Source organism: Loxodonta africana, chromosome 22, assembly GCF_030014295.1.
Source record: "Loxodonta africana isolate mLoxAfr1 chromosome 22, mLoxAfr1.hap2, whole genome shotgun sequence".
Taxonomy (NCBI): Eukaryota; Metazoa; Chordata; class Mammalia; order Proboscidea; family Elephantidae; genus Loxodonta; species Loxodonta africana.
The window spans coordinates 26,572,641-26,595,494 of NC_087363.1; the positions used below are offsets into that span (position 1 = coordinate 26,572,641).

A 22,854-nucleotide genomic window follows, 5' to 3' on the forward strand; every position below is an offset into this window, starting at 1 on the left:
AGTCACCATGAGTCAGAATCCACTCAACCAGAACTCATTTATGAATTCCATGAGGATCTCGTTAGAACGGATTCTGTCCTCAAGAAGTTCACTGTCTAGTGACGTAGATAGATGCTAAACAGATAATTAGATGAATGTGATCGGTACATGGAGCTCACACTTTCAAAGAAATATAAGACACATGCTTATAATTCACTAACCTTCAAGTTTGGTCATTTTCGAGGGTTATGGAGATGGATAGGACAGAATCCCTGCCTTCTAGAAACTCCTTGTTTTTGTCAGCTGTTGAAGAGTCAGCCCTGGCTCATGGCACAATGGAACCAAACATTGCCATGTCCTGCACCATCCCCATGATTGGTTGCAGCTCAGACCATTGTGAATCATAGGGTTTTTATTGGCTGGTTTTTTGAAGTAAATTGCCAGGCCTTTCTTCATAGTCTGTCTTAGCCTGGAAGCCACACGGAAACATGTTCAGCATCATAGCAACATGCAAGCCTCCACAACCAACATATGGGTGGTGGCTGCTCATGAGGTGCATTGGCGGGGAATCAAACCTGGGTCTTCAATGTGGAAGGTGAGATTACCACTGAACCACCACTGACCACATCTAGAAACTCCTAGACTAATTGAAAAAGAGAACTGTGAACAGGTTGGTGTGTCGGGTTCCTTGGGGCGCTGGGTGGTAACACAGGGAAGACAAAGGCCTTTCTGACCCATGGATTCTTGGGATTGATGCCTGGTAGGTCACCACAGAAATAAGAGGGACCTTCATTCAAAGATGCAATATCTCATAAATACTTTCTAAGTGCCTAGTTGACAACAGTTTTTCCTACTTCATCCCACAATAATAACCCACATCCCATAGGAACCCAGAGAGGGGAGGCTTTTGATGTTTGATCTTAATCGGGCTTTTTTCTTTGACATTCCATGTCCTACCATACAACCAATGTTGTCACCAACAGCTCCAGTTCTAATGCCATAATACTTCAGTTGCTATGTAGTTAAGAGCTCGGCTGCTGACCAAAAGGTAGCAGTTTGAATCCACGTAGCTGGCTCCTTGGAAACCCTATGGGGCAATTCTACTCTGTCTTATAGGGTCGCTATGAGTTGGAATCAACTGGATGGCAATGGGTTCTTTTTCTGGGCCTTAAACCCTAAATGACATAGATTTCACACACCAGAGAAGGGAAGTGTATATCCTACCTTTCCTCATGAGAAGCCTATAACTTGCTTCAAGCGGAAGTGAGCCACCTCCTCCGGCCTCCCTCTGCTTTGGTGTTAATGCTCAGAACTACATGGCCAAAATCAGGGTTGTGAGAAAAGTTCTGCTGGCAGGAACTCTGGTGTCTTCTTCAGCTGCAACCATAACTGTAATGAACCCAGGGGTGGGGCCATCCACCTGAAGTGCCGTATGTTTAAATCTCAGCCTTTGATTTGTTTCAGAAATGAAAGGGAAGGAGGAAGTTCTAGTCTCCAACCTCAGGAATGAGGAACCAGTGTATATCGTACACATGCAATAAAGAATCATCGCCAACTATCGGAATACTCGTCATTCCTATTTTTTTTTAAAGAATGAAATCATTGTGTTTGTGAGCACCGTGAACGCTGCTTCACCCACTCCCTCTTTGCACATCTGTAATTTTCCTCTGGCCCTATCCTGTAAAAAAACTCACAAAACTTTCCTCTTCGTCCCATACAAAAATTCACTTCTCTTCCTTTTGCTCTAGAAAAACTAGATTGTACAATGTCTCTATTACAGGGATGACTCAACAATTGCTGAGGACTGAAGGAGGTGCTGCAAGGGATAGAGGGATATTGAGGCTACCTGTCCTCAAGAAAGGAGCCTTGGTGATGCAGGGGTTAAAGTGCTCAGCTGCTAGCCAAAAGGTTAGCGGTTTGAACTCATCAGCCACTCCACAGAAGAAAGATATGACAGTCTGCTTCTGTAAAGATTACAGCCTGGGAAACCCTATGGGGCAGTTCTACTCTGTCCTATGGGGTCACTATAAGCTGGAATCGCCTTGATGGCAATGGGTTATGGGTCCTCAAGAAGGATGCTTTCTGATGAGGAAGGCAGCATTTAATAGACCTGAAAGGGCAGCCAACCAAGCCAGATTGCTTGTTTTTGTACATCAGAAAGCTCCCAATGTATGCCTGGGGTCAAACAACTTCATTTATGTTCATGAGCGATACCGATCTGTTGTTTAATTTTCTTTTAATGTCTTTGTATGGTTTTGGTATCAGGTATCAGGTAATGAGACTAGCATTACCCTGATACCAAAATGATACAGTCTTGTAGGATAAGTTTGGAAGTATTCCCTCCTCTTTAATTTTATGGAAGAGTTGGTGGAGAATTGGTATTTTTTTTTTCTTTAAATATTTGGTAGAATTTACCATCAGGGCCGGAGCTTTCTTTGTGGGAAGATTTTAGTTTATGTATTCAGTTTATGTATTTGTGTCTTTCAAAGAATTTGTCTGTTTCATCTAAGCCGTCTGATTTATTGCTATAAACTTATTCTTTATGTTCCCTTATTATACCTTTAGTATCTATAGTATAAATAGATATTGTAATGATGCTGTAGTGATGTGCCTCAATCATTCTTGATACTACTAGTTATTTGTGTCTTCTCTCTTTTTTCCTGATCAATCTGGCTAGAGTTTTATCATTTTATTGATCTTCTCAAAGAATCTGTATTTGGTTTCATTGTTCTCTATTTTTTTTCTGTTTTCTATTTCATTGATTTCTGCTATTTATTATTTCCTCTCTTATTTACTTTGGGCTTAGTTTGCTCTACTTTTGCTAATTTCTTAAGGTGGAACCTGAGGTCATTGACTGGCCTTTTTCTTTTCTAATATATAAGTTTTGGTGCTATCAATTTACCTCTAAGCACTGCTTTAGCTGCATTTCACAAATAGACAGCAATTTAGATAAAAGCAAACACAAAATAAAAGCAAAAAAATATTACCCTAGAAAACACTTAGGAAAATAAATATGGGAGATAGATCATCTTTTAGTAAGTAAACACAGCCATTCAGGACTTCTGAGAAGAGTTATGAAGTCAGGGTGCTATTTGGGCTGAAATGCAGCCTGACCTTTGCTCACCAAGCTGAGTGCTACCTGTGGCACTTTTTTCTAATTTGCATAAGTTTGCTCTTCTAATGTTTCCTTCAAGTCAAGATGAAGTAGTTCGCTTGCTTTGAGAAGCCATGTGTGTGTGTGGGGGGGGGGGGAAGTATCTTTATGTCGAGGTACTCTTACCATACAAGGCTGGATAATAATCTTTGGCTTGTTAAATATCACAAATATTTTCGTCTAATTTAGCCCTTATCCTTTTTTTATGTATTAAGTGAAAGTTTACAGAGCAAATTAGATTCTCATTCAATAGTTTGTAAATAAAGTTTCATGGTTTCAATCCCCACAATGTGTCAGGACTCTCCCATTCTCTGCCCTGGGTTCTCCGTTTCCTTTCATCCCATTCCTGCCTTCTCATTTTTATTTTTGGGCAAATATTGCCCTTTTGATCTCGTATGATTGACTGTTCTCAGGAACACCTTCCTCTCGGATATTGTTGTTTATTTCATAGGCAAGTCTATTTGGCTAGAAGGTGGTCTCCTGGAATGGCTTCAGTTCCAGGTCAGAAGGCTGTCTTAAGGCCACACTCTCCAGTCTCTGTCAGATCAGTATGTCTAGTCTTTTCTGAGAATTTGATTTTTTGTTCTACATTTTTCTGCCGCTCTGTCCAGGTTCTCTGTTGTGATCCTGGTTAGAGTGGTCGGTAGTAGTAGCTCAGCACTGTCTAGTTCTTCTGGTCTTGAGGTTATGTAGGCTGTGGTCCATGTGGTTCTTTAGTCCTTTGGACTAATTGCTCCCTTAAGTCTTTGGCTTTCTTCACTCTCCTTTGCTGCAGACAGGAAGAGACCAATAGTTGTATCTTACATGGCTGCTTGCAAGCTTTTAAGACCCCAGATGCTACTCACCAAGTAGGATGCAGAACATTGTCTTTAGGAACTATGTTGAGCCAATTGACATAGATGTCCCCCAAGTCTCTGGTCCTTTGCCTTCAAGCCTAGGAACTTTATCCTGCGAGCTATTTGGTTATGTCTAAGAAGTTTCCCTGACTGTGACCCTTGTGTGCTCTATTGTCTATATTAATACGTGAGGAACACCTACAGTTATTATGTAGAAATACCTACCACCAAACCTGTATCTGCTGGTGTGTGTGCTCCCTTACACCCTCCTACCTCTCTTAGTATATCTATCTACCTATGTACATTTGTAAATTATTGTTTGTTAATACTATTGTTGCAGGATTGTCTATGTTATAGTAGTTACTGAAGTTGCCCTTTAATCTTGCATTCCTCTCAGCATCCTCTCTTGCCTTGGTCATGTTATGTTGACTTCTCCCATATTGTGTATTGCCTTTCCTTTCACCGATATTAATTTTCCATCTATTTGGTAATTTTTCCTCCCATCCCTGGTAACCAACAAAGAATGTTCTTATCTTTCTTTCTTTTTTTCACTCCTTGTGGGTAAAGTTTTTATTGTTAATTTATCATAGTTGTCTCAGACAATATTTGTCCTTTTGTGATGGACTTATTTCACTCAGTATCATGTCTTCCAAATTCATCCACATTGTGAGCTGTTTCACGGATTCATCCTTATTCTTTATTGTTGCATAGTATTCCATTGTGTGCATGTGCCACAGTTTGTTAATCCATTTATCTGTTGATGGGCACTTCGGTTGTCTCCATCTTTTTGCTATTGTGTATAATGCTGGAATGAACATGGGTATGCATGTGTCTATTCATGTCATGGCTCTTATTTCTTTAGGATATTTACCTAAGAGTAGGATTGCTGGATCAGATGGTATTTCTATTTCCAGCTTTTTAAGGAAGTGCCATGCTGTTTTCCATAGTGGTTATACCATCTTACATTCCAACCAGTAGTGTATAAGAGTTCCAGTCTCCCCACATTTCCTCCCCTTGATTCCTGGACCCACGGATCCTGGCTATGGGAGAAACAGCATCATATATTAGACTCTAGAATGTATACAGCCTCCTGGAGAATATTGCCCAGACCCTGCGAGGTATTGCTACCTAGCTGGTATTGTAATTGTGTCTTTAGAAGGCCATTCCATTGTTCTATCAAGCCAGCTGCTTCAGGATGATGGGGAACATGGTAACCAGTGAATTCCACAAGCATGGACCCATTGCTGCACTTCATTTGCTGTGAAGTGATTCCCTTGATTCAAGGCAATGCTGTCATGGGATACCATGACAGTGGATAAGCCATTCTGTAAGTCCATGGATGGTAGTTTTGGCAGAAGCATTGCATACAGGGAAGGCAAATCCATATCCAGAGTGTCTATTCCAGTAAAAGTCTGCCTATTTCATGATGGAAGCAGCCTAATGTAATCATCCTGCCACCTGGTTGCTGGCTGTTCACCCATATAGGAGACTCACTGTTGATCTCTGCTGCTGACAGACTAGTCACTCAGCAGCGGCTGTAGCCAAGGCAGCCTTGGTGAGTTGAAGTCCATGTTGCTGAGCTCATGCATAACCTCCATCCCTGCCACCATGGCCACATTGTTCATGAGCTCATTGGGCAATGACAGGAGTGGCTGGGCAAAGAGGATGACTGGTTTCCAAAGAATACATCATCCTATCCACCTGATTATTAAAATCCTCCTCTGCCAAGGCTACCCTTATGGTGAGCATTCACATGAGACACAAATATCTTCACTTCTTTGCCCATTCAGAGAGGTCTATCCACATACCTCTTCCCATGCCTCCTTGTCTCCAATTTTCCAGTCATGTTCCTTCCAAGTCTCTCACCATGCAGCCAAACCATTGGCCATAGTCCATGAATCAGTATACAACTGCACATCTGGCTATTTCTCCTTCCAAACAAAGTGAAGAACCAGGTGCACTGCTCAAAGTTCTGCCCATTGGAGGAATTTTCCTTCATCACTATCCTTCAGGGAGGTCTTGGAAAGGGGCTGTAATGCTGCTGCTGTCCACTTTCTAGCGGTGCCTGCATATTGTGCAGAACCATCTGAAACCAGGTACGAGTTTTCTCTTCCTCAGTCAACTGATCATAAGGAACTCCCCATGAGGCCACAGGTGCAGACTGGGAGAGGGCAAGTAATCTGACAGGAGGGGAGACCATGGGCATTAAGGTCACTTCCTCATGCAAATTACTTGACGCTTCAGGTCTTACTTGGGCCCTATCTCATATATACCACTTCCATTTGATGACGGAATGTTGCTGTACACATCTGACTTTATGGCTCTGTGGGTCAGACAATACCCAGCTCATGATGTGCAGCTCAGGCCACATGGTGACTTGGTGGCCCATGGTTAAATATTCAGTCTCTAGTAAGGCTCAGTAACAAGCCAAAAACTGTTTCTCAGAAGGAGAGAATGGCAGGGCTTTGTTCCAAAATCCTAAGGCTGTGTTGTGATTTACCAATAGGGACCTGCCAAAGGCTCCAAAACAGCATCTCTAACTGTCACTGACACTTCAAGCACCATTGGATCACCCAGATCATATGGCCCAAGTGGCAGACCAGCTTGTGCTGCAGCCTGAACCTGTTGAAGAAACTTCTCTTGGTCTGGGCCCCATTCAAAAGTAGCAGATTTTTGAGTCACTTAATAAATAGGACTGAGGAGCACACCCAAATGAGGGATATGTTGTCTCTGAAATCAAAAAAGGCCCAACAGGTGTTGTACCTCCTTTTTAGTTATGGGAGGAGTCAAATGCAATAACTTATCCTTTACATTAGAAGGAATATCTTGACATGTCTCACATCACTGGACCCCTAGAAATTTCACTGAAGTGGAAGGTACCTGAATTTTTGTAGAATCAGTTTCCCACCTTCTAGCATGCAAATGTTTTACCAGTAAATCCAGAGTCATTGACACTTCTTTCTTACTAGGTCCAATCAGCATGATGTCATCAATGGAATAGACCAGTGTGACGTCTTCTGGAAGGGAAAGGCAATTAAAGTCCCTGCGGACTAAATTATGACATAGGGCTGGAGAGTTGACATATCCCTGAGGAAGGACAGTGAAGGTGTATTTCTGGCCTTGGCAGCTGAAGGCAAATTGCTTCTGGAGTTCCTTCAAAACTGGAATGAAGAAAAAGGCATTTGGCAGATCAATAGCTGCGTACCAGATACCAGAAGATGTATTAATTTGCTCAAGCGATGAAACTATATCTGGAACAGCAGCTGCAATTGGAGTCACCACCTGGTTAAGTTTATGATAATCCACTGTTATTCTCCAAGATTCATCTGTTTTTTTGCACAAGTCAAATAGACGAGTTGAATGGGGATGTGCTGAGAATCATTGCCCCTGTATCCTTCAACTCCTTGATGGTGGCAGTAATCTCTGCAATTCCCCCAGGAATGTGGTATTGCTTTTGGTTTACTATTTTCCTTGGTAGGAGCAGTTCTAATGGGTTCCACTTGACTTTTACTACCATAATGGCCCTTACTCCACTTGTCAGAATTTCAGTGTGGGGTTCTGCTAGTTGCTGAGTAAATCTATTCCAATTTTGCATTCTGGAACTGGGACAATCACTACAGGATGGATTTGGGGACCCACTGGACCCACTGTGGGATGGCTATGAGCTAAGACTCCATTAATAACGTGACCTCCTTGTGCCCCCACTCTGACAGGTGGGCCACAGTGACATTTTGGGGCACCTGGAATTGGAAACTCTGTGGGGCAGTTCTACTCTGTCCTATAGGGTCGCTATGAGTAGGAATTGACTTGACAGCAGTGGGTTTTTGGAATTAGTGTCAGTTCAGGGCCAGTATCCAGTAACCCCTGAAAAGTCGCTTATTTCTTTTTTCCCAGTGTACAGTCAATCTTGTAAAAGGCCATAGATCAGGCTGGGAAAAAGATGAAGAGTGTAAATTTTTGGCAATGCAGTGACGTCCTTTCTCAAGGGGACCTGGCCTCACCTTCATTCAAGGGGTTGTGGATCTGTAAATTGGCTCAAGTCTGGGAATTGATTGAGGGGCCATGACTCTCTATTCTGGCAATTTAAGTTAGACTGCTGTTCACTTGAGCTAGAATTCTTCAGCTTGTACAGATCAAGTAAATGGTAGATTTTCTATCTGTTTTACTACTAAGGACATCAAGACTAAGTAGTCAACACCATAAGTACATATAAGTCAGACTATTCTGATTACTGCTTTGACTCTGCTGTCCATTACAATAACCATACTCTTTGTCAGTTGAGTGCTGCCACTTGGCCCCTACCATCACAGGGTCAAACAGCCCTGTCTTAGGCTGGGTTCTCTAGAGAAGCAAAACCAGTAAAGCGTATAAATATATAGAGAGAGATTTATGTCAAGGAAACAGCTCATGTGATTGTAGAGATTGGAATATAGTATGTCCTTGGATCACTATAGAGACCTTTCCCAATTTACAGAGCCGCAGGAGCTGGTGAACCCAAGATGAGCAGGTTGGGGAGCAGGACTCTTGCTCGCAGGCCGTGAAGACTGATGAATCCCAAGATGGACAGGTAAGCTGCTAGCTCAAGTCCCAAGAACCAAAGGTCAGACAAGAGACAGTTGGATCCAGAACAAGCCAACAACTGTTGCAAGGTGAGCAGGAAGGAATTAGGTGGTGGAAGGTGGAGAGATGAAGGCTGAGGAGGCGCTGAGCCGCCACAGGCCTCACCCCCACTGGTACCATTTAGCAGATTCCATCATGGGGGTGATCACATATCAAATTTCAACAGGGAAGTGATCACAGCATTATACAACTGCCAAAATACTGAGATTCATGGCCCAGCCAAGTTAACACACAATCTTAACCATCACAAGCTCCATTGTAGTTACCCATTACCCACTGCCATCAAGTGGATGGATACCCATTGTGTTAAGTGTCTTAATTTAGTTAGAGCAGTTCCCACTGTCAAATCAGATTTATATAAAATAGGAATCACAGCAGTCTTCAGGAATGCTGGGGCTCTCTTCACAAATGTGTTCCTTGCCACTGTTGTAAAAAGTGTGTCCTCTGGGAACTCCATGAGTAGGTCTGTGGGTCTAACTTGATAAATCCACTCTTCCATGCCAGTATCCCTAAGCCTTTGGATTCCTTCTTCTACAGTATACCAAGGCAGGTCTTGTACTTCAACTTGATTTAGTGTGAGCCACTGAATAATCCATGCTCCAGGGAACCAACCAAATAACTATTAAATCCTCTCCTAGCCTCTTGAGCTGAAACGTTGAATGAAGGATCTGTGCTTAATATGCCCATATCAATAAACTCAGACTAATACAACTTTATGTTCCTTGCACCATTATCCCACGCCCTTAATAGCCATTCCCACACATATTCCCCAAGTTTCTGTATGTACATACTAGAAAAGTCAAGCTGTTCTTTTGAAGTGTAGCATTCTTTCTCTTGGGTCACACTTTCTACTTCACCTTTTGGGGTTTACTGGGACTTAAGTCTAGTTATAAGTCTAGAAGCAAAAATGGGTGATGGAGATATGTCTTGAGAACATTTGGCAATGTCTTGAAAGGCATCTGCCTCAGGTAATGCTCCAGACAATGACTCAGAGGACTTCCCAAGCGAAGACTCAGATGCTGTCTCAGGCAGTATCTTAGACAAAGGCTCTTCAGACACAGCTGGGTTAATCTCATAAGACAGAGGTGGATGGCCTAACGGTTTTACTGGAGAGGGTGACTGAGCAGACAATGATAATCTCTTCAGATGGGAGTGAAAGGGCTGATTCTGTTGGCAAGAGTGATTTCATGGAATTTAGGGGCTCAGTGTCTCCAGTTTCCTTATAATCTGTCCATATGTCCCCACTCCAAGTTTCAGGATCCAATTGCTTCCCAATCAGTGCCCTCACTTTAACTTCAGACACCATTCAAGGTTGGGAATTCAGTCAGCAGTAAAATTCAGCCACTCTTATGATAAGGCTCTGAGTCTGGTTTTCGGCAATATTAGCTCTGTTGCTACAAGAAATAAGGCTTTCTTTTAGGGCACAAGTGGCAACTTTGAGGTCTTTTATATGGTGCTTAAGCTGTGACTCTGAAGTCTTGAGCTCCTTCCTTTCTTTCACCACTTTGTCCAGTGAAAGTAGGACTAATCAACCAGCTTCCTTATACTTCTCATTCTGATGAAATTGTAGAAGTCTCAAACATGTGATCACCCAGAGCCACAACTGTCACCAATACTTAATCTATTGGTACTGATATTTTGTGTATTTCTATTGCTACCTCATGCCATGGATTACTAGTGCCTTCTTTACTACTGGAAGCAGAGTCACCATCTTCAAGAACAACTAGACTTGAGAACCAATTTAGAAAACTCATACTTACAATTTTGTTTCTCTAGAACTACTCTTGGTACCAAAAGGTCTTAGGCTGAGTTCTCTAGAGAAGCATAACCAGTGCTATATATATATATATGTCCAAGTTCATAGGTCAGGTGTCAGGTTGGAGAATTATCCTGACTCACATAGCTGCAGGGGCTGATGAGCCCAAGATCAGCAAGTAAGATGGCGTGCAACTGGCTCACAGGCTGCAAAGGCTGGCGAATCCTAAGATCAGCAGGCAATACAACAGGCTGTTGGCTCAAGTCTCAAGAACCAGAGGTCAGATGATGACAAACCAGACACAGGACAGTGAGCAAAGCCAAAGACCTTTGCCAGAACATCCATATATATTGGGTGTGGGCCACACCCCCAAGAAAACTCTCCTTACAACTGACTGGCTGCTCACAACAGATCTCATCATGAAGGTGATTATATTATATCAGATCTCATCATGGAAGTGATTACATTATGTCACAAAATGTAGGATAGCCACATCATTACATAACTGCCAAATTACATTATTACATAACTGCCAAACCACTAAGAAGCATGGCTCAGCCAAGTTGACACACAGCCTTAACAATCACACGAAGAAATAAAAATATTCTTCAATTATTTTTCCCTAGTACTTTTAGTTTTTTTTTTTTAAATACATATTTAGATCTTTAATCAATCTGGAATTTATTTTTTCATATGATATGAAGTAGAAGTTTAACTTTATTTCTTTCCAATGTATAACCAATTTTCCCAGCACCATTTTCTGAATGACCCAATTTTTATCAACGAATTTGAAATGCCACCTTTATTATACACTAAACCCCTATATATATGAGTTTGTTTTGCCTGTCGATTTTATTTCATTTGTTTGCCTATTTCTACACTGGTAACCCACAAATGGATGCAGCACTGAAGGTACTATTAACTCAATTTAACATCAATAAGTTACCTAAAAGGTCTTAGAAATTATTTTAAGCCTGTATACCATAAACTCGATGGCACTGGGTTTTTGGGGTTACCGTAAAACATAACTAACTGAAATAAAGTTTGTTTAAACATTCTAAGTTTTCATTTGACTTTTACTATTCCTCACATTTTCCCAATCTAATTTTATCAACTTTTTTTTTTTTTTTAATTTTATTAACTGGCTTTGGAAATCAGGAAGTCTCTGTTCAAAAGACTAATTAACCTTAGGTCTCTGGCTATTGTTCGAAACATTTTTCCAGGCCATTTCAGGCATGTCTCATTGTTATTTTTATTTGACTTTGGAGACAGGGTGGAGGGGGGGAAGGGGTGGGGAACCCTGATGCTGTCCCACCCTCTTTATTTTTTGACTCAAGGTAGAAGACAAGATTAAACCATTCTGGTTCATTTACATATGGTTAAATCAATGGAGGCATTTTGAAAGGCTACCTACCCAGTAAATACCAAAGCCCTTTAGCAATTTTGTAAATGAATCCAAGTCTTAGCTAGGAAGACTGGGGACTGGAGGAGGTCATCCCAGTTCATTTACATATACTTAAGTCCACCTAAACATTTTGAAAGGCAAAAGATGACTAATTTCTCTTTTTCTTTTCTGGAGCTGCTACTTTTACTTTAAGACAAAACTATCTTTTTTCTTTAGATAAAACACATTTCATATAATATCTAGTTTAAGTTACTTAGAAAGGTCTCACTTCTAAGACTGGCACACAGAACATAAAGATCTTAGTGTACTTTTCAAATAGACCAATTTAAATCAAAGTTTCTCTGAGGAGCTACTGCAAGCCTAAATCAGAAGACAGACACAAGAGGCAGTTTTTCTGAAAAAGAACTGAGGTTCTAAGATGGTGTTAAAAAAAACCCAACAATTCTTAGCCGTAGCCTCTAACTTGATACAAGACAGAAACTTAAGATACAACGCTCCAGACCAGACGCAGACGAAAAATCATATTAACTCACTGAACAATAGCACACAAAACAAGGATATGGGGATTCTAGTTTTTTAAAGTGTATGTAGCAATTTTTGGTAAGATTGACTCAATTCAATGGAAAAAAAAAAAAAAAAAACTGTTTCTAGATAAAGCTTATTACCTTGCCAGAGCTTCAGATGCAGGAATATTAGAACTTTTGACAAAACCTGAATATCAAGCAAGTTTCCCAAAGAGGAAAAGACAACACAAATGAAGGTTCATTTTCCCAAAATGATCACTGAAATTCCAAATTAATTCTAGTATACTCAGTTTATAGCATTTTTAAATATGAACCCCAAACCAGTGTCTCAGTAGTAGGGCGGAAATCCAGGCTCATTTATCAAAGATATTAAGCGCTAAGGTTCAAGGTTTTGTTCTCCTTATTTTTGAACTTAATTCATTCTGCTGGGTAGAGACCTAGTCTCTTATTTTAGACCTTAAATATACTAGTTCTTCCAATTGGAATGTACTTTAAAGCTACTGATGATTTCAATTTTAACATTGTGATTCTTCATTGAGAAACTATCTCATCAAAAAGCTACATAACTACCACTTCTCCCTTCAAATTTCTTAACACAGGTCAGAAGCTGCCACCTCCCCCTGAAAATCTGGCGAAACAGAGCACTATTTTCCAGGTTTTCTGAGTCACAAAAAGGCCTGAACTTTGTCGTTTATGGTGATCCAGAGCTCTTTGAAGATAGAATTACCTCTTTCATGTTTCAAATGCCCCAATCCAGACCTAAACTGCAGCTTACCTAGAGTTACCAAGCATCACTCTTAGCCAAGCGATCAAGCAAAAATCTAAGAGTCTCCTTAATCAACCAACCTGTTTTTCAAACAAATATGACGAACAAAACTTAAGAAAACATGAGAAAGAGAAAAAAAAAAAAAGAATAAGCAAAAGCTCGTTTTCCGAGACCACTCACTCACCCTGTCGGTGTCGAAGGGATGTGGAGTGGGAACACGTGGGTCCAGAAGCTAGGCCCTCTCTTTTTGCTGGCTTCTGCTCCACAGTCCAGGTCTCTTAGAGTTTGACTAGATTTTTATCTTCAGAAATCCTTGACGACCACGCCATTAACTGTTGGAGTGGAAAAAACATCACAAAGTTTAGCAAAGCAAAAAGAAAAATTTATTCAGCATATATTAAAAAAGACAAAAGTGGGAAGAGGACAAGCATGCTGCCTGAGCTACTGTCTGCCCGAATCCAAGGCAATATTAGAGAGTAAGCAAGAATGGGAAAAAGGACAAGCATGCTGCCACAGACATGTCTGTCCAAGTCCAGAGAATATTACACAATAAACAAGATGGGAAAAAGGACAAGCATGCTGCCCCAGCCATGTCTGCCTGAGTCCAGAGAATATTACAGAATAAACAACAATGGAAAAAGGACAAACATGTTGCCACAGACATGCCTGTCCAAGTCCAGAGAATCTTACAGAGTCATCAATATATATTAACACTACAAAATGGGCAAAGCCATTGAAAGCTTCACCTTTTCACAGATTGGCTAGAAACTGAGATCTTACATTTTGAATTGTCCCTCTCAACAATCATTGGTGCAGGTTTCAGTAATGACGGTCAGGAGGGTCTTCACTGGTCCAACAAATTTCTATTCACTAAACGCTGATAGAAAAAGATAAGAGTAGAAAGTCTTTTGTGTTCTGGTTTATGTCAAAGATTTCCTAAAAGATATTTTCCAAGATTATTCTATCTACTGTCTTTATCTCAGGGCCCAGCTGATGTGTCCTTGTGAGTCCTTGTGAGCCCAACCAACTCCAGCTGGGTTACATTCTCTGCTCTCAAGGACAGAGAATAATGATTCCAATATTGTTTTCTAAATCACCCCTATCAGCCATGCAGGCCTCCTCCTCTCAGCTCCCTCAGGACAGGTCTCCTCTTGGCTTCCTCAAGACAGAGTTCTTCTCAGCCCCCTGAGGGCAGGCCTCCTGTCAACCCCTTGAGGACAGGCCTGTCTGCCTTTGGCCTCCCTGTCGTTGTCCTCTCCACTGCTAACTGACCCAGCTCACAGCCAGTGTGTCAGTTTTGTTCAACTCCCTTAGTTGCATTCCTAGCAGTAGGTTTCTGCCATGGCCACTGACTCTGCCACAGGGCCCCTCCTGGACCTCTCACTGTCTTCAGTGTTACAGCCCTTTTAGAAGTTCCTGGCCTCTCTCTGTTTCTTCTTTTCTCTCTTTTTACCTCTTGTCTTTTCTCCTTTCTGCTTCTTTATCCTTGTGTCTGCAAACCTCTCTCAGTAGACCACAGCTACTTCATTTGCATAAGTATGTTGACCAATCCCTGCAAGATGTGTAAAATAGATCAATCAATCACAGCGCAGGCTGCAGCCCAGGGCCAGACAAAAAGTATCAAACTTCAAGTTTGTTTACAGTTTACCCAGGAAATGTTAATCAACCAGGACAAAAGTAACAAACCCTCTGGGGGTAGAAAACAAGAGCAAAACTAACTCCTCAGGGTTCAGGGGAAAAATCTCTTAAGCTGTTTTTCCAAAGAACCAAGGCAAAAGGCCACATAAACTCATTTCACCACAATTCCCAACATGATTATACCAGTTTACGAATATGAGTGGAATAAGTTCATTATAAACTCACAAACATTAGCTATTATCAGTATTTTACACTTTTGAGAGGTCAGTTTTCATGTATCTAAAAAGAAGTCTTTACATTTTTCCTATTAAATTTTATTCTCTTAGTTTTAATCAGTTATTCCAGACTATCACAGTGTCTTTGAAATCCTACTTGTTATTTAATCAGTTATCTTTCCCAACTTTGTGTCATTTGCCATTCCATTAAGGCATATCTTTAATGTCTTCATTAGGGTAATTGATAAATTATTAATTAGAAAATAGTTAAATATGCCACATTTTAGTTAATCACTAAAGACCATCTTTGAGGTTAATATTAAACTATGAATCAATTATCTAGGAGTCCCTGGGTAGCACAAATGGCTAAGTAGCTGACTGCTAACTGTAAGGCTGGTGAATCCACCCAGAGAAGCCGTGGAAGGAAGGTCTGGTGATCTATTTCCAAAAGGTCGTAGCCATTGAAAACCTTATGCATAAGTATGTTGACCAATCCCTGGTCAACTCTGAAACACACGGGGTCACCATGAGTTGAAAATGAGTTGAAATCGACTTGATAAAAAGAAAAAAAAAAATTTTTTTTTCGACTTGATAGCAACTGGTTAATCAACAATCTTTAGATACCTTTGTTTAACAACTATTCATTTCTCCTTTAATTCAGCCATCCTTTTTGCTCTATACGATCCAACTCAATCCAATTAAATTTTTTCTCATTGGTTGAGCTCCAAATATCCTACCCATGCCAGGCATATACTTTTTTTGGCAGCAGAAAGTCTGCCAAATATCTTGTTGAAAATAAGCTTCATCAGTCATTCCTGAATTTACAAATTTAGCAATTTTGTTAAAAAAGGGAAATGTGGTTGACATGACATTAATTGTTTTTAGTGGACTTGCTAGAGTAAAATTTGGTTAATCAGCCAGAGGAGTGGCATGGCAGTAAGCCAAGAGATTAAGCAACAACAAAAACCGGGGGTGAGCAAGTGGAGTGGAACTGAGAAGCTGTTGCCCAAGCACGCACGAGAAGGGGCTAACCCGGAAGTTCATCAGCGTGGTGGCCAAATTGCAGGGAAGTTTATGTTGGAGGTTGGGGGGTGGCAATAAAGGAGCAATATTCAAGAGGTTCACGAACTTTGGACATTGAATTTACCCTAATGAGTGAGTGAGTGAGCATTTCATAAGTGGCCTCTCTCACTTCTCCACCGCCGTTGTCTCAAACCTTGTTGAGGTTGCGGCTCACCGTACTCCTGTCCCCTGGCAGGGCTGGATGATTAGAGATTTTTTTTTTCCCTCCCTTTTTTTTTATGATTATAGACTTTTAATATTCACAAACCAGCATTTAATTATTCTTCCCATCATTTGTGGAGGTTCTGTATCAATCTCACATAAGTAAATATTCTAGAATCTCTTCTTTTATATAACTGAAGCACGACTATTTACCCAATTCCAGCATTTTGCCTCCTTTTTTACTGTTCAAATTTCAAGATATTGGCAATGCTTTTCAGTCACACCTACAAATTCTTCTCAAATCTCCAATGTAACTTATCTGAGTCTGAAAAATAAAACTCTTGGAAAAATACATGCTCCCAATATAGCTTTGCCTACCTTGGGCTTCAAGTTCTTCTATTAAAGAGATAATTTCTTCCATTATAAAGATGATACATACTCCTTTTAGAAAAATTGATAAATATATATAGACAGGGAAAAAATCACTATAGTTCTACCACCCAAAGTCTACACTGTAAATATTTAGCTCTACTTCATTACAGTGTTTTGCCCTTCATGCATGCATTTGTTCAAAAATATTTGCTAAACGCCTACAATTACCTGATCCTTGTGCTAGTAGTTGCTGGGATTGCTGTGGCAAACAAAACAGACAGGGCTCTTACAGCCTACTAGGAGAGAAGGACATAAAAAACAAACAAGCAAAAAAAAAAAAAACAGAGTCTTCCAAGGAACGTGGCGCCAATATACTTTTCCCTATTCCTGCTACGTAAAACCAAAAACCCTGGATAGTATATATAAAGCAAACATAAGAAAACTCCGAAAATTGAGAGAAGGTAGACCAGCTAAGGACCTTAGAATCCAAAGAGCAACACAGAGGTGAGTTCCCTGGACTTGATTTTTGTCTAATCTACTTCTGAAAGATAATAGCCATTGAAAACCCTATAGAGTGCGGTTCTACTCTGAAACACATGGGACTGCCATGATAGAATCAATTCCATGGCAATTGGTTCGGTTTTGATTTAATATATCCCAACTTTACTGGAGGGAAACTCTAGTGGTATAGTGGTTAAGATCCACAGCTGCTAACAAAAAGGTCAGCAGTTCGAATCCACCAGGCACTAATTGGAAATCTTATGGGGCAGTTCTACTCTGTCCTATAGGGTTACTATGAGTCGAATTGACTCACTGGCAACTGGTTTTTTTTTTTTTTTTTTTTTTTTTTTCCTGGGTGGGGGGTACTGGAGAAGCCAGGAGCCTGGAAATGACAATGGGTGCAGACAACAAAAACTTGCTCTCTCTAGTCAAATGACAAAAAGGTCAGAAAACTTTTAGACATTAAATGCTCTATTCCAGACAAATATCACATAAAAAACGATAACCCCATCCCTACCCATGCCAGCAAAAGCTAGTGAGGAGTACAGACTTTTATCTTCAACACATGAGGAGCCTAGACTTCCACCCCTACTTAGCTGTAGTAAAATATCCCTTCCACTTCCCACTAGGGTGGTATCAGAGGAGGCATAGTGGAGAGTCAGGACTTTTATCACCAGCCAATGGTAAAAACACCAGCAGTAATGTGTTGTCAATGGAGGTCACATGGGGAAATAGTAATGAGGCATCCCTATCCCTCTTGCCAGGATGGCATCAGCAGAAACGGTGAGGAGACTGAACTCCCACCTCTACCCATCAGTTAACAGGAGTCCCTCCCCTCTCAGGTGTCAGTGGAGGCCAAGTGGAAAATTTGGATTTCTATCCCTACCTTGCAGTAATAAAGTGGCTCTACCTTTTGTCTGACAGAACAGTGTCAAAGGAAGTCAGTAAAAATGGGGGATTTAAATAAGATCCAGGGTCTTATAATACTTAAATATCCAGACTTCAATAGAAAATAACTCATCATACCAAGAACCAGAAAAATCTCAACTTCAGTGAAAAAAGACAATCAATGGATGCCAACACCAAGATGACAGAGATGTTAGAATTACAAAGATTTTAAAACAGTTATATATAAAAGTTTAAACCAGTAATTACACCCTTGAAATAAATGAATAAATCTAAAGTTTCAGCAAATAGTCTCAGCAATGAAATATAATATATATGGAAGAACCACATGGAAATTATAGAACTGAAAAATATAATGGCAACAACAACAAAAAACTTGATGGATGTGCTCAACAGCAGATGGGAGGAGACAGGAAAGAATCGGTAAACTTGAAGAAGGAACAGACATTACAAAATCTGGACAACGGAGAGAAAAAGGCTGAAAAATGGAGTCTAAGGAATATGTGGGATTATAACAAAAGGTCTAACACTGATGTCATCAGAGTCCCAGAAAGAAAAGAAAAAGAGGATGGGACAAAAAAACTATCCTAAGAAATAATTGTGAAAACTTTCCAAATTTAGCAGAAGGTGAAAACCTAAAATGCAAGAAACTGAGGAAATCTCAAACAAGATAAACCCAAAGAAATCCACACCAGAACACATTATAATCAAACTTCTAAAACTACAGGCAAAGACAAAAATCCTGAAAGCAGCCACATTACCTGTAAGGGTCAGTCAATTTCAATGACAGTGATTTCTCACAAGACGTCATGAAAGCCCAAAGTGTGGTGGCACAACATTTTTCACGTGTGGAAAGAAAAGAACTATCCATCTAGAATATTACATTCAGAAAAAACCCCTACGGGAATAAACAAGAAAGGGCATTTGTTGCCAGCAGACTACCATAAAAACATGGTCAAAGGAAGTTGTCTAAACAGAAAGAAAATAATGAAATAAGAACTCTTCAGAGATCGTGAAGAAGGCAAAATCAATACGAAGAATAAAAATGTGGGTGACTATATGTTCTTTCTCTTGAGTTTTCTAAATTATATTTGATGAAGTGAAAATTATAGTACTATTTGTGGTGGTTTGAAATGTATGTAGAGGAAATATCTAAAACAATTACAATATAAATGGAAGAGGCAGGAGGCAGGGCCAAGATGGAGGTGATCCCTCTTATAACAAAGACCCGAAAAAACAAGTGAAATGATTATATATATGACAAGCTAGGAGCCTGAACATCTCACTCCAACAAGGCTGGCATTAATCCAGAACACACAAAATAATAAATGTTGGAGAGGTTGTGGAGAGACTGGAACACTTATACACTGTTGGTGGGAATATAAAATGGTACAACCACTTTGGAAAATTGATTTGGCACTTCCTTAAAAAGCTAGAAATAGAACTAGCATATGATCCAGCAATCCCACTCCTTGGAATATATCCTGGAGAAATAAGAGCCTTTACCCAAACAGATGTATGCACACTCATGTTCACTGCAGCTCTGTTTACAATAGCAAAAAGACAGAAGCAACCAAGGTGCCCATCAACAGATGAGTGGGTAAATAAATTATGGTATAGTCACACAATGGAATACTATGCATCAATAAAGAACAATGATGAACCGGTGAAACACGTTTTAACATGGAGGAATCTGGAAGGCATTATGCTGAGTGAAATTAGTTGAAAAAGGACAAATATTGTATGAGACTACTATTATAAGAACTCAAGAAAATAGTTTAAACAGAGAAGAAAATATTCTTTGATGGTTATGAGACTGGGTAGGGAGGGAGGGAAAGGAGTGTTCACTAATTAGATAGTAGACAAGAACTATTTTAGGTGAAGCGAAAGACAACACACAATACAGAAGAGGTCAGATCAATTGGACTAAACCAAAAGCAAAGAAGTTTCCTGAATAAACTGAACTCTTCGAAGGCCGGCGTAGCAGGTTTCAGGGCACATCTAGGTCAACCAGCATAATAAAATCTACTAAGAAAATATTCTGCATCCCACTTTGTAGAGTGGCGTCTGGAGTCCTAAATGCTAGCAAGTGACCATCTAAGATGCATCAGTTGGCCTCAACCCACCAGCTGCAGAGTAGAATGAAGAACACCAAAGACACAAGGTAATTATGAGCCCAAGAGACAGAAAGGGCAACATAAATCAGAGACTACATCACCCTCAGACCAGAAGAACTAGGTGGTGCCCAACTACAACTGATGACTTCCCTGACAGGGAACACAACAGAGAATCCCTGAAGGAGCAGGAGAGCAGTGGGATGCAGACCTCAAATTCTTGTAAAACGGCCAGACTTAACGGTCTGACTGAGACTAGAATGACCCTGGAGGTCATGGTCCCCAGACCTTCTGTTAGCCCAAGACAGGAAACATTCCCAAAGCCAATTTTTCAGACAGGGATTGGACTGGACTATAAAAAAAAAAATTTTTTTTTTTTTTTTATAAGATAGAAAATGATACTGGTGAGGAGTGAGCTCCTTAGATCAAGTAGACACATGAGACTATGTGGGAAGCTCCTGTCTGGAGGGGAGATGAGAAGGCAGAGGGGGACAGAAGCTGGCTGAATGGACACAGAAATTGAGGGTGGAGAGAAGGAGTGTGCTGTCGCATTAGGGTGAGAGCAACTAGGAGTACATAGCAAGGCATATACAAAATTTTGTACGAAAGACTGACTTGATTTGTAAACTTTCACTTAAAGTGCAATAAAAATTTTAAAAAATACATAAATGGAAGAGGGTAAAAGGAGGTAAGTTTTATATGAACTGGTAAAATGTCAACACCAGTAAACTGTAAAGTATATGTGATTGATATATATATATATATATATATATATAAAATCCGTTGTCACTGAGTCAATTCCGACTCAATACTATATATATATACAAACACAACAGAACAAAACACTTCCCAGTCCTGCACCACCCACATAATCATCGATATGCTTCAGCCCATTGTTTCAGCCACTGTGTCAGTCCATCTCGTTGAGGGTCTTCCTCTTTTTCACTGACCCCTACCTTACCAAGCATGACACGCCCAAAGTACAAGAAACAAAGTTTCCCCATCCTTGCTTCTAGGGAGCATTCTGGCTGTACTTCTTCCAAGACAGATTTTTTAAGTCTTCTGCCAGTCTATGGAATATTCAATATTCTTCACCAACACCATAATTCAAAGGCATCGATTCCTGTTCAGTCTTCCCTATTCATTGTCCAGCTTTCGAATGCGTATGAGGTGATTGAAAATGCCATGACTTGGGTCAAGCGCACCTTAGTCCTCAAAGTGACGTCTTTGCTTTTGAACACTTTGAAGAAGTCTTTTGCTGCAGATTTGCCCAGTGCAGTGTGTGTTTGATTTCTTGACTGTTGCTTCTATGGGCATTGATTGTGGATCCAAGTAAAATAAAACCCTTGACAACTTCAATATTTTCTCTGTTTATTATCATGCTGCTTATTAGTCTAGTAGTGAGAACTTTTTTTTTTCTTTTTGATGAAGTGTGATCTATACAGAAGGCTGTAGTTTTTGATATTTGTCACTAAGTGCTTCAAGTCCTCTTCACTGTCAGCAAGCAAGGGTATGTCATCTGCATAACACAGGTTGTTAATGAGTCTTCCTTCAATCCTGATGTCGAGTTCTTTTTCCAGTAGTTCAACTTCTCAAATTATTTGCTTAGCATAGAGATTGAATAAGCGTGGTGAAAGGATACAACCCTGACACACACCTTTCTTGACTTTAAACCGCGCAGTAGTGCCTTGTTCTGTTCGAACAACTGCCTCTTTGTCTATGTACAGGTTCTTCATGAGCACAATTAAGTATTCTGGAATTCCCATTCTTCACAATGTTGTCCATAATTTGTTGTGATCCACACAGTCGAATTCCTTTGCATAGTCAAGAAAACACAGTTAAACGTCTTTCTGGATTCTCTGCTTTCAGCAGAGATCCATTGGACATTGGCAATGATATCCCTGAATCCTCTTCTGAATCCACTTTGAACTTCTGGCAGTTCCCTGTCACTGTACTACTTCAGGCACTTTTGAATGATCCGCAGCAAAATTTTCCTTGCATATGATATTACTGATATTGTTTGATAATTTCCTCATTAAAAAAAAAAATTTTTATATATATATATTTTTTATTGGATTACCTTTCTTTGGAATGGGCACAAATATGGATCTTTTCTAGTCAGTTGGGCAGGCGGTTGTCTTCCAAATTTCTTGGCATAGACAAGTGAGTACCGCCAGCACTGCATCTGCTTGTCGAAACATCTCATTTGGTATTCCATCAATTCCTGGAGCCTTGATTTTTGCCAGTACCTTCAGTGCAGCTTGGATTTCTTCCTTCAGTACCATTGGTTCTTGATAATATCCCACCTCCGGAAACAGCTGAACGTTGACCAATTCTTTTTAGAACAGTGACTCTGTGTATTCCCTCCATTTTCTTTTGATGCTTCCTGCGTCCATTTAGTATTTTTCCTGTAGAATCCTTCAGTATTATAACTAGAGGTTTGAATTTTTTCTTCTGTTTTTTCAGCTTGGAAAATGCTGAACATGTTCTTTTTTGGTTTTCTAACTCTGGGTCTCTGGACATTTCGTTATAATACTTTGTCTTCTCAAGCCGCCATTTGAAATCTTCTGCTCAGTTCTTTTACGTCATTATTTCTTTGGTTCACTTTAGCTTATCTATGTTCAAGAGTAAGTTTCAGAGTTTCTTCTGAGATTCATTTTGGCCTTTCTTTCTTGTCTTTTTAATGACCTCTTGTTTTCTTCATGTATGGTGTCATTGATCTCTTCCCACAATTCATCTGGTCTTCAGTTATTAGTGTTCAATGCTTCAAATCTGTTCTCGAGATGTCTAAATTCACATGGGATATACTCAAAGTTGTATTTTGGCTCTCATGGACTTGCTCTA

General features: G+C 40.2%; 1 protein-coding gene across 1 annotated transcript in view; it reads right to left on the reverse strand.

Moving 5' to 3' along the window:
- Positions 1-14,508, reverse strand: part of LOC100660192 (C-C chemokine receptor type 2-like) — a 55,472-nt gene extending 40,964 nt beyond the window's left edge. The window contains exons 1-3 of the mRNA XM_023547786.2: positions 14,494-14,508; positions 13,821-13,917; positions 13,225-13,372 (exon numbers count right to left, since the gene is read on the reverse strand). The gene's annotated coding sequence lies outside the window, so the exon portion shown is untranslated. The remainder of the gene's footprint in view (positions 1-13,224; positions 13,373-13,820; positions 13,918-14,493) is intronic.
- Positions 14,509-22,854: the final 8,346 nt, after the last annotated feature.